At 45.5% G+C, this 9,961-nt stretch overlaps 1 protein-coding gene across 2 annotated transcripts in view; it reads left to right on the top strand.

The window, feature by feature from the left end:
- Positions 1–9,068, top strand: part of PAFAH1B2 (platelet activating factor acetylhydrolase 1b catalytic subunit 2) — a 39,908-nt gene extending 30,840 nt beyond the window's left edge. Inside the window, exons 6-8 of one of the 2 annotated variants that reach the window (XR_001887511.1) lie at positions 2,644–2,771; positions 6,769–6,981; positions 8,944–9,068. The gene's annotated coding sequence lies outside the window, so the exon portion shown is untranslated. The remainder of the gene's footprint in view (positions 1–2,643; positions 2,772–6,768; positions 6,982–8,943) is intronic. The other variant, XR_001887510.1, reaches the window with a different exon arrangement.
- Positions 9,069–9,961: the final 893 nt, after the last annotated feature.

Raw genomic sequence — 9,961 nt, 5'->3', positions numbered from 1 at the left:
TTTTTTGAGACGGGGCTGGAGTGCAGTGGCCAGATCTCAGCTCACTGCAAGCTCCGCCTCAGCCTCCGGAGCAGCTGGGACTACAGGCGCCCGTCATCTCGCCCGGCTAGATTTTTGTATTTTTAGTAGAGACGGGGTTTCACCATGTTAGCCAGGATGGTCTCGATCTCCTGACCTCGTGATCCGCCCATCTCGGCCTCCCAAAGTGCTGGGATTACAGGCTTGAGCCACCGCGCCCGGCCAAGGTGTCTTATTAATGTACTTAATCTGAGAATTTGTTGATCTTAATGTTTGCTTGGGCTATATAAGAACTGCCATTAAAAAAATGGGATAGTAGATGGTTTTATCAGTATACCTATGGAATATGTACAAACTGGATCTATCGATATTTTGAACTGGACCAGGTGGGTATTGAAGTAACCCATCAAAATACACTCTGCAGTGATTCTGCTTAATGTTCCAATTCAGTAACGTACTTGAAAGGCAAATTTCAGTGTTTTTGTATGTTGGAGGAGGGCTTACTGATTTGTGCTAAGACCCATTTCTGCTTGAGGGATAAAACTTGGGCTCGTTTTTTTCTTGTGAAGTCTCTTTCTAGAAAATTGTTTTGTTTTGTTCTTTTTTAAAAATACATACTTTTTTGAATGTATCATGTCTTCATTAACAACAGAAAATCCACATGGTGTTTACTAAACTTGTTTACGATATTAAAATTTCCTTTTATTTTAGTAGCCCAGGTTGAGTTTTCACGAGATTTTTTTCTTAGCTGAGGTATAGTTTTATAGGAAGAAGAATTAAGCCAGATTTTTGTGGGTGGAAAGACAGTTTTCTATCCAGGTCTTTTTTGTTTGTCAGAAGGTAGGAGTACAGTGCAAATAAATCCATTAGGCTACTCCTGCAGCATGCGCTTTTAGCTTCTTTCTTGACTGAGGATCACATATCCCTTTGTGAGCTGGCCCTCAGCTCCTTTGCTCATATGTACAAACCTCAGATGTTACTACATTTTATATCTACCAGAGCTATTCAAGCAATAGTATTTGAACCACTAGCCTTTTAAATAAAATTCTGCCCCGTTACTGATGTGCAGATACTGAGTTCACTTTCATTTTTTGCCAGATTTCTTTGCACTACTTTAGGTAAAATAGTTAATCTATTTTCTTTGACATCCCAGTTTGCGTCAGTGACAGAACTTACTGCTTGGTCTTTGTAGTTTTAAAAAAATCTATAAATTTAATGCACTGTCCAAGTGAAATGTCCTAGTTGTCATTGTGATTAAGGGGCCAACTTTCCAGGCAGCTAGCAGAGATACTATTCTCTTTTCCTCCCAGCAAATTTGTATTCCTTCGCCCACGCATTCCTGCTACACTAGATGGCAGCCAGTGATGGAACTATAAAGATGTCTGTGGTCATATCTGGAATGTGGCAGCTTGAAGATGTACTGCCAAGGGTGATCTAGGGCAGGTTGTCTTCCAGTCCATGTATTCTCGGTTGCTGTAGACAGTTCTCTGGCTACCATTCTGGGTCTACTTGAACTGTCAAGGGCATCTGCCTAAACCAGAATCTTTTGTCGGAAACCTTAACCCAACAAAACAAATCTTGAGTAGCTCATGCCCGGCTCTAAGGAATTTTGTCTCTTTGTTGAAAAAAAAAAAAAAAAGTCCAACTTACTTTATTTTATTTTTTTAACCTAGTCACTGTTTACAGTTGTATGCTAAAGCCTGAAATACTGTCTGTGCTGTGGTGTATGAGCATTGCCAACTTTATATTTATTGCAGTGAAGAAGAAACTAAAAATATATGAAAATCAGGAGCATGTCTAAGCTCCTAAATCCATGTGGGTGCATGTGGGAGAAGTGAGTTGGGGCCTCTTGAAAGGAGGCTTTTTGGAGAGGGGTCCCCCAGGCTTCTTGGTGTTCCTGCTTGGGGATCACTGCTGCTAGCTGACTGGACCTCCCCGTTGGAAGTTTGTGATTTTGCTTTGGCAAAGTTTCATTGACTAGTAGAACTCATTCTGTTTTAGTGTATATTTCAATATAAATGTAAACATTTTGCTCAAAGTTGCTGATGTCTTTCTGTCTCCTTTATCATAGTTTTTATTCTAATGAAAAAAAGGGATGGTTTTTCCCTGCCTTACAAGGAAATTGGATATTTAGATCATCCTGCTTCTTTACTGTGGAACTGAATGTACCAGGCTGACTCATCACTTACCTTCTCGGGCATGTAGGATGGTAGGGTGGGATGAGTAGGTATAAGGACCCTTCAGAAAGCATAACTGCCATCCTTAAAGTCTGCTCTTTTCCATTAGATTGGAATAGTTTTGCAGATAAGATTAGTCTGGATTGTAGGCTGTGGACCACCTCATCTGAACTGGGTGAATGTCATCAGTCTCAGTATAATATGTTGTTACTGGCCGGGCATGGTGGCTCACGCCTGTAATCCCAGCTACTCTGGAGGCTGAAGCAGGAGAAATGCTTGAACCCAGGAGGTAGAGGTTACAGTGAGACGAGATTGCGCCATTGAACTCCAGCCTGGATGACAGAGTGAGACTGTGTCTCAGAAAAAAAAAAAAAAAAAAATCGTGTTACTACAGCATAGAGGACATGAACCTTGAGCATAGACTCATTTATCACCCTTACCTCTGCAGGGTAAAACAGCTGCCTCCAAATACTCTTATTCAGAGATAATGAGACTAGAACAAGGGTCGGTTAACTGGTCCATCAGGACCTATCCTGATGACTAACACCAGCAACCACCAGGCCAGCAATAATTACAGTGAATTGGTATGCCAGTGTGATGTTCCTTGGCAGCTAAAAGTTTCTGTGATCTTTGTATCATTCGCTTTATCACTCTTCACCTCAGTGGTATACTATTGGATTAAAATGATTTGCTTCTCTAGGAGGAAAAATACGGAGATAAATTGAGACATTTTGTTTTTCTAGCTGCCCTTCCCGCCTCCCCCGTATCTCATCACACCAAGTTCCTCTCCACCCACACTCCTGGAGGCCTTTGTCAGCTGCTTGCAGGCCACACAGCAGCAGTGAAAGCAGCCTGGATCTTGAGGCTTTGCTTTACTGTATCTGTATTACCCCATGTGAACCTCTTAAATGGCGCAGAACAAGTGGAAGAGGTAGTGATGTGGAAGAAAGAAAAAGCTCCCTCACCAGCATGTGTACTTGGCAAAACCGGAGAAACCAACATGAGAATCCATCCCCTACTTTATTTTCCAGCCATGGCAGAGATGAAATCTTTAACCCAGTGACGTGTTATTACATAGCCACAAAGCAAAAATCTTCAATGTTTTGCTAAACATACAATCTTTGGCTGTGGTCTGATGTTACGCTATGCCTTTGGCCTATTTGCTGGGTCATTCTGGCTTAATTCATATATCACATATATATGTGTATATATATATGTGAATTTTACACCCTGGTCAAGCTTTGGCAGCACGCTTATAGTGGATTCATAACACACCAGTGTACTGCAGCTTGCTTGTCAACCACTGACTTAAAAGATCAAACCGTTAAATGTAACATTTAACACTCTCCATGAGCTGGCCACTTTCATTTGTAAGCTTCTACCCTTTACTTTGAACTTTTCTGCCAAGAGCACCAAACCTACCTGTATGTTTTTGCCCATAGTTGGGAGCCCCCTGTCTGGAATGTGCTCTTACTCCTTTGCTGGTCTAGCTCCTACTCTATTTTTATTTTTTGGAAACAGTCTCACTTTGTTGCCCAGGCTGGAGTGCAGTGGTGCAATCTTAGTTTACTGCAACCTCTGCCTCCCGGGTTCAAGCAGTTCTTGTGCCTCAGCATACTGAGTAGCTGGAATTACAGGCGTGCACCACCACACCTGGCTAGATTTTGTATTTTTAGTAGAGACAGGGTTTCGCCATGTTTACCAGGCTGGTCTCGAACTCCTGGCTTCAGACAATTGGCCTGCCTTAGCCTCCCAAAGTTCTGGGGATAACAGGTGTGATAACAGCAGCCCGGCCACCTGTCTTCTGATTTCTAAGCCAAAGACCCAAGCTTTCTTGAAATAAGAGAGCTGGCTCATTTTTATCAGTGATCTTTGGAGGCAGAGATTTGAGACGATCAATTATTTATCTGCTTGTTTTCTGCAACCTGATGACCAGCCTTGTTTCCTGGAAAGCTCTGATGTTGGTTTCCTCACGTGGCCAGAGGGAGCCAGATGCAGGGCCTGAGTATATCGCAGATATTTCCCAGTGTGAATGGTGAAAGCCCAGTTTTAGGAAATGAAAAGTGGCTGATCTACCTCTAGGAGAAAGTACTGCCCTCTTGATCAGAGCTTCTCTCCTTTGTCTCCCTTCCTGTTCTTTAGACAATAGGATGGTGAATGCAGGGTAGCCTAGCTCCACTGTGAGTACTTAGGACAGTAGAGACCAAGTCCAGACAAGGCTCCCAAAAGCTCAGAAAGCTTAAGTGGTTTGCCTAAAGCACACAATGCAAGGATTTAACTGTAGAACTTTCTTTTTTCTTTCTTTTTTTTTTTAATGGATGAGAAGATTTTATGCTGCCCAGGTTGGCCTCAAATGTGTAGCCTCGCCTCCTTACACATCAGGACAACCACCGCGGCTCCCAGCAACTAGAACTTTTTGACATCAAAGTCCTTGCTTTTTCCATAATACCACGAAGCCATGTGACAAGTTTGAGACTTTCCCTAGTACGGCAGATTAAATCCTGTGTCTTTAACTGATTTCTCACTCTAACATGCATCCAGTCTTCGCAGTCCTTGTAGGAAGAGAGAGAGCCAGACACAAGGGCAGCCCTGGGAAAGAACAGAAAGTGTATGATGGAAAAAATGCTGAACTCTTCTTGCTGCTGGAGCTGCTTATGTCTGGGACAATTCTTTCTAAGCACCAAAAGAAAAAACAGCCCTTTTTATAATCACAGTGAAAACAGAAAGCTTCAGGTCCGTTTCCTTCAGAGGGGTTGGTTTTGAATCCTTTTTTTCTGGGTTAAAGTTATACCATTACTTGATTCTGAAATCTGTTTTGATTCTGTCTCCCACCCATAGGCATGACTACTCCCTACCTCCCAGGTTCCTAAATAACTTGATTGGATTCAGCTATCCATTTACTGTGATTCTTACGAAATCCTGCTCCGAGTGCAGTCTTCAGGTCTTTTCTTTCTTTCTTTCTTTCTTTCTTTTCTTTTTTCTTTTTTTTTTGAGATAGTTTCACTCTTGTTGCCCAGGCTGGAGTGCAATGGCCTGTAGTCTCTGCTCACTGCAACCTCCGCCTCCCAGGTTCAAGCGATTCTCCTGCCTCACCCTCCTGTGTAGCTAGGATTACAGGCACCTGCCACCACGCCCAAGTCATTTTTTGTGTTTTTATCAGAGACCGGGGTTTCGCCATGTTGGCCAGGCTGATCTCGAACTCCTGACCTCAGGTAATCCACCAGCCTTGGCCTCCCAAAGTGCTGGGGTTACAGGTGTGAGTCACCGCGCCTGGCCATTTTTTTTTTTAAATGGCGTTTCGCTCTCGTTGCCCAGGTGTGCAATGGCGCGATCTCAGCTCACCACAACCTCTGCCTCCCGGGTTCAAGCGATTCTCCTGCCTTAGCCTCCCAAGTAGCTAGGATTACAGGCATGCACCACCATTCCCGGCTAATTTTGTATTTTTAGTAGAGATGAGGTTTCTTCATGTTGGCCAGGCTGGTCTCGAACTCCTGACCTCGTGTGATCCAACCGCTTTGGCCTCCCAAAGTGCTGGGATTACAGGCATAAGCCACCGCACCAGGCCATCTTCAGGTCATTTTAACAATACCCCTGAGCCACGTGAAGCTTCCTCCCTGTCCTCTCACCCCAAACTTCATAAATCCCCTGTGACTTAAAATGGAGCTGGACTCATGGGTCCAGCAACCTCCTCAGCTGTGTGTTGAATGGTCCCATTTCTTTGGTCCATTCAACACTCGGGAAGGGTGGTCCACAGGGAAACAGAAGTCATCGGAGCCTTATGGCCCCACCCTGACCGCTTGAGGGCCAGGGTTAGGATTGAGGTCTTTGTATACTATGCCAGGGAATGCGGTAGCTGGACCTGTGCACAAGACCAAGATCACATCCCTGAGGCCCCAACGTCTCCCCTGTATGCTCACAAGTCTGACTTTGAGACCCACCATTGCCCTTTTTTGCTGACTGCTGCAACCAACAAATAGGCATTCTCTCCCAGTGGACAGACCTCAGAAAGGACCTATTCATAAGTGAGTTGTGCTGTTCCCTCCCTGGCAGGGTGGGGCAGAGAGACTGAGGAAAGTTCTGCAGACCTGGGAACAGCAAGAAAATCTGCGGTTGCTGCCCTCCCACTCTGTAGACCCAGGGTCCTGACAATTCAAAAGTTAAGTCTTGAGACCTTGCAAAAGGTAAAGATCCCTTCAGAGTTTGCTTGGATGGGTTTCTCTCCAGATATTGCCAGGGGAAAGGGAGCATACAGAAATAGTGATAGTCCACAGTTGTTTGGTTCCAGAGCAGTGGTTCTCAAACTTCACTGTGCATAGCAAGCTCCTGGAGTGCCACGTTAAATTGCAGATTTCTGGGCTTCACCTCCCAAGATGAATTAAGTGTGAAGTAGGACTCCAGATGTGCATTTAAAACAGGCCTAGGGTCACATCTTGCCCCGAAGTTACGAGGCCAACTTGGAGTAGTGGTGCCCACCTGTAATCCCAGCTACTCAGGAGGCTGAGGCTGGTTGCTTGAAGCCAAGAGTTCAAGACCAGCCTGGGCAATGTATCAGGAGTGTTTCTTAATGTTTCAGATTATTTACTGGAAAGATGAGCAGGATTACCATGAAAGAAAAGTCCAGATGGACTGTGGAAATCCTATACTGAGTCTCCAAACTTGGCAGCTGAATATATGGAGGGCTCATGATGAAGAAACCTCTTCTGTCATCCTGAGGATTCTCTGATCCATATTCGCCTAGATGTGCTGGAAATGGTGGTGGACCAAGGTGCAAACTTGGTCTAGTGAGGTACTAATGGGTTGAAGTTTTTCTGAGCGTCACTTTCCTCATTTGTATAATGAGGGGTTTGCCAAGGAAACCCCTAAGGTTGTCTTCTAGCTGACTTCCCAATTGGTGAACCCTTTTCCAAAGGGTTCCCAAAAGGAACTTTCCAAAGGGTTCACTTTCAAACCTTCCAAAGGGTTCAACTTTCCTTTTCCAAAGGGTTCACCAATTGCTGCAGCTTGCTTCTGGTCTTCATCCTCAAGTATGCTGTGCTTGGACAGAGGCCAAAACTAATTCCCCCACTCACCATTTGCCCAGCATAACTACAACAGTACCTGGCACATAGTGGATGCTTATTAAATATTTATTGCAGGAATGAGTAAATATAACTAACTTGGTCATAAGGTAAAATAGTCTTCATTGGAACAAGGCTCCAGATAGTTGGACAGGGCTGGGAGCTGAGACTGCTGCAATCCTGCCAGCTGAGAGAACTCTGACAAGGCACCGATCTGGGTGGCTTTATTAGGATGTCTGACAGCTTCAGAGATGGCCACATTTCTTTTCCTTTAAACATGTCTAATTTGGCCGGGCATGGTGGCTCACCCTGTAATCCCAGCACTTTGGGAAGCCGAGGTGGGTAGATCACCTGAGGTCAGGAGTTTGAGATCAGCCTGACCGATACGGTGAAACCCCGTCTTTACTAAAAATGCAAAAAATTAGCAGGGTGTGGTGGTGGACAGCTGTAGTCCCAGCTACTTGGGAGGCTGAGGCAGGAGAATCGCTTGAACTCAGGAGGCGGAGGTTGCAGTGAGCTGAGATCACACCACTGTACTCCAGCCTGGGCGACAGAGCAAGACTCCATCTCAAAAAAAAAAAAGTCTAATTTGTCTTATAAATGCAATATATGTGGCTGGGCACGGTGGCTCATGCCTGCAATCCCACCACTTTTGGGAGACCGAGGTGGGTGGATCACCTGAGGTTAGGAGTTTGAGACCAGCCTGGCCAATGTGGCGAAACCCCATCTCTACCAAAAACAGAAATTAGCTGGGTGTGGTGGCACATGCGTGTAATCTGAGCCACTCGGGAGACTGAGGCAGGAGAATTGCTTGAACCTAGGAGGCAGAGGTTGCAATGAGCTGAGATTGTGCCACTGCACTCCAACCTGGGTGACAGAGTGCGACCCTATCCCCCACCCGCAAAAAAAAGCAATATATGTACATTGTAGAACACTTGTAAATTTTTTTAAATATAAAAAATTTAAGAACCACTCACAATCCATTAATTTTATTTTTTGGTACTATTCCATATTTTAGAGTTAAAGGAAAATGATATACAATATGTTATTTTAAAATTGTAGTTCAAAGTTAATTTGCTAAATTTTATTTTAAAGTTTGGCCTGCTTTCTGGAGACATTGCTAAATTTTAGTACAATATTTTCTATTTTTCTGTGCATGTCTATATGTATTTGGAATATATACTCTTTTATTTATTTTTGAGACAGAGTCTCTCTGTCGCAGTCAAGGCTGGAGTGCAGTGGCACAATCTCAGCTCATTGCAACCTCCGACTCCTAGAGTTAAGCGATTCTCCTGCCTCAGCCGCCCCAGTAGCTGGGATTACAGGCACGTGCCACCACGTCCCGCTAATTTTGTATTTTTATAGTAGAGATAGGGTTCACCATGTTGACCATGGCTGGTCTCGAACTCCTGACCTCAAATAATCTACTCATCTTGGCCTCCCAAAGTGTTGGGATTGCACGCATAAGCCACGGTACCTGGCCCTATATACTATTTAGTGTCATATCCTGAATTCTCTGCTTACATGTCCTTTGAAGTCTTAAGCATCATTTTTGATGCCTTCATGATAGTGCATTTAACCAATCCCTCATTATGGATTCCAAGTTGTTTCCTTTTTGCTTTATATTATAAATATCACAGTGATAAGCATAGCTGCCCACGTATTTTTATCTGTGCTTCATATTTCCTTAGGATAGAGTCCAGAAGTGGAATTACTGGATCAAAGGGTATAAAGCTCTCTAAGTTTCTTGAAACAGTGCCAAAATATTTTGTAGAAAAGTTTTCACCATTTTACACTGAAGGTCAGTATCTTTCAATGAGCTTTGTAACTGCCCCTGAGAGAAGAAGGGAAACAGCCCCAGCCCGGCAAGCTTGGGAAGCTCGGAAGGCCGTCCCTGTAGCTGTGTGGCCCCTCCAGAGGGGGGTGGGAGAGGCATGGGGATTCCTCCTGCAGTGCTGCCTCCGTTTCCCCTCCGCCGGTAAGGCCACCGTCCTGTTTCCTAATCCTTTGAGTTCTTCATTTTTTAAGATCCCTGGAGAAAAAATGGCCCAGGGATGGACGATGTTAGTTGTAAAGGTGGTGGAGAGGGGGGAATCCTTATATTTGAGCAAAGGTAGGAGTTGTTCAACAAGAACCCAACACTTGGAGATCCTTAAAAGAAACATCTGCCTATTCCAACATGAGTTTCAGAGATGGTGAGAATAACGGGAGAGAGTTGGGTAGGAGTTGTAGAAAGCATTGCAGGCTTTCCCCTCCAGGTAGACAGCTGCAGCCCCTTTAAGGACAAATGCGGGACCTGGTCCTTTAAATCTGTGTCAGTTTCCCCTGACGTCAGCGGGCGGGCCAGCAGCCCTGCTGTTTATCGCCCAGCGGCGCAGCTCACTTTCCAGTGTTTGTGCGTCGGGGCGGCGCGTCCGCCCGCCCTTAAAGGGCCCGCACCTCGGAAAACTCGCAGCCCAGCACGGCGTCCGGTCGCTACCACCTATCGCGCCCCTCACCCTGCGACTCGCCTCCCTCAGTGGCCAGCCCCCGCCGCCTGCTCTTCCTCCCTCCCCTTTCCCGGCGTCTCCGGGCTCCCGGCAACCAGCCGCCCTCCTTCTCACGGCCCTGGGCCGGGGCTCCAGGGTCTCAGGCCGTACTCAGCCCCTCGCGAGCTGGGACCCCAGCCCGTAGCCCGCATCCCCTCCCTCCCCGCCCCTTCCCGGCCGC

This window comes from Rhinopithecus bieti, unplaced genomic scaffold, assembly GCF_001698545.2.
Source record: "Rhinopithecus bieti isolate Rb0 unplaced genomic scaffold, ASM169854v2 scaffold_11964, whole genome shotgun sequence".
Taxonomy (NCBI): domain Eukaryota; kingdom Metazoa; phylum Chordata; class Mammalia; order Primates; family Cercopithecidae; genus Rhinopithecus; species Rhinopithecus bieti.
Note: the sequence above shows the minus strand (reverse complement) of the source record. Positions and strands in the feature narration are given on the sequence as shown.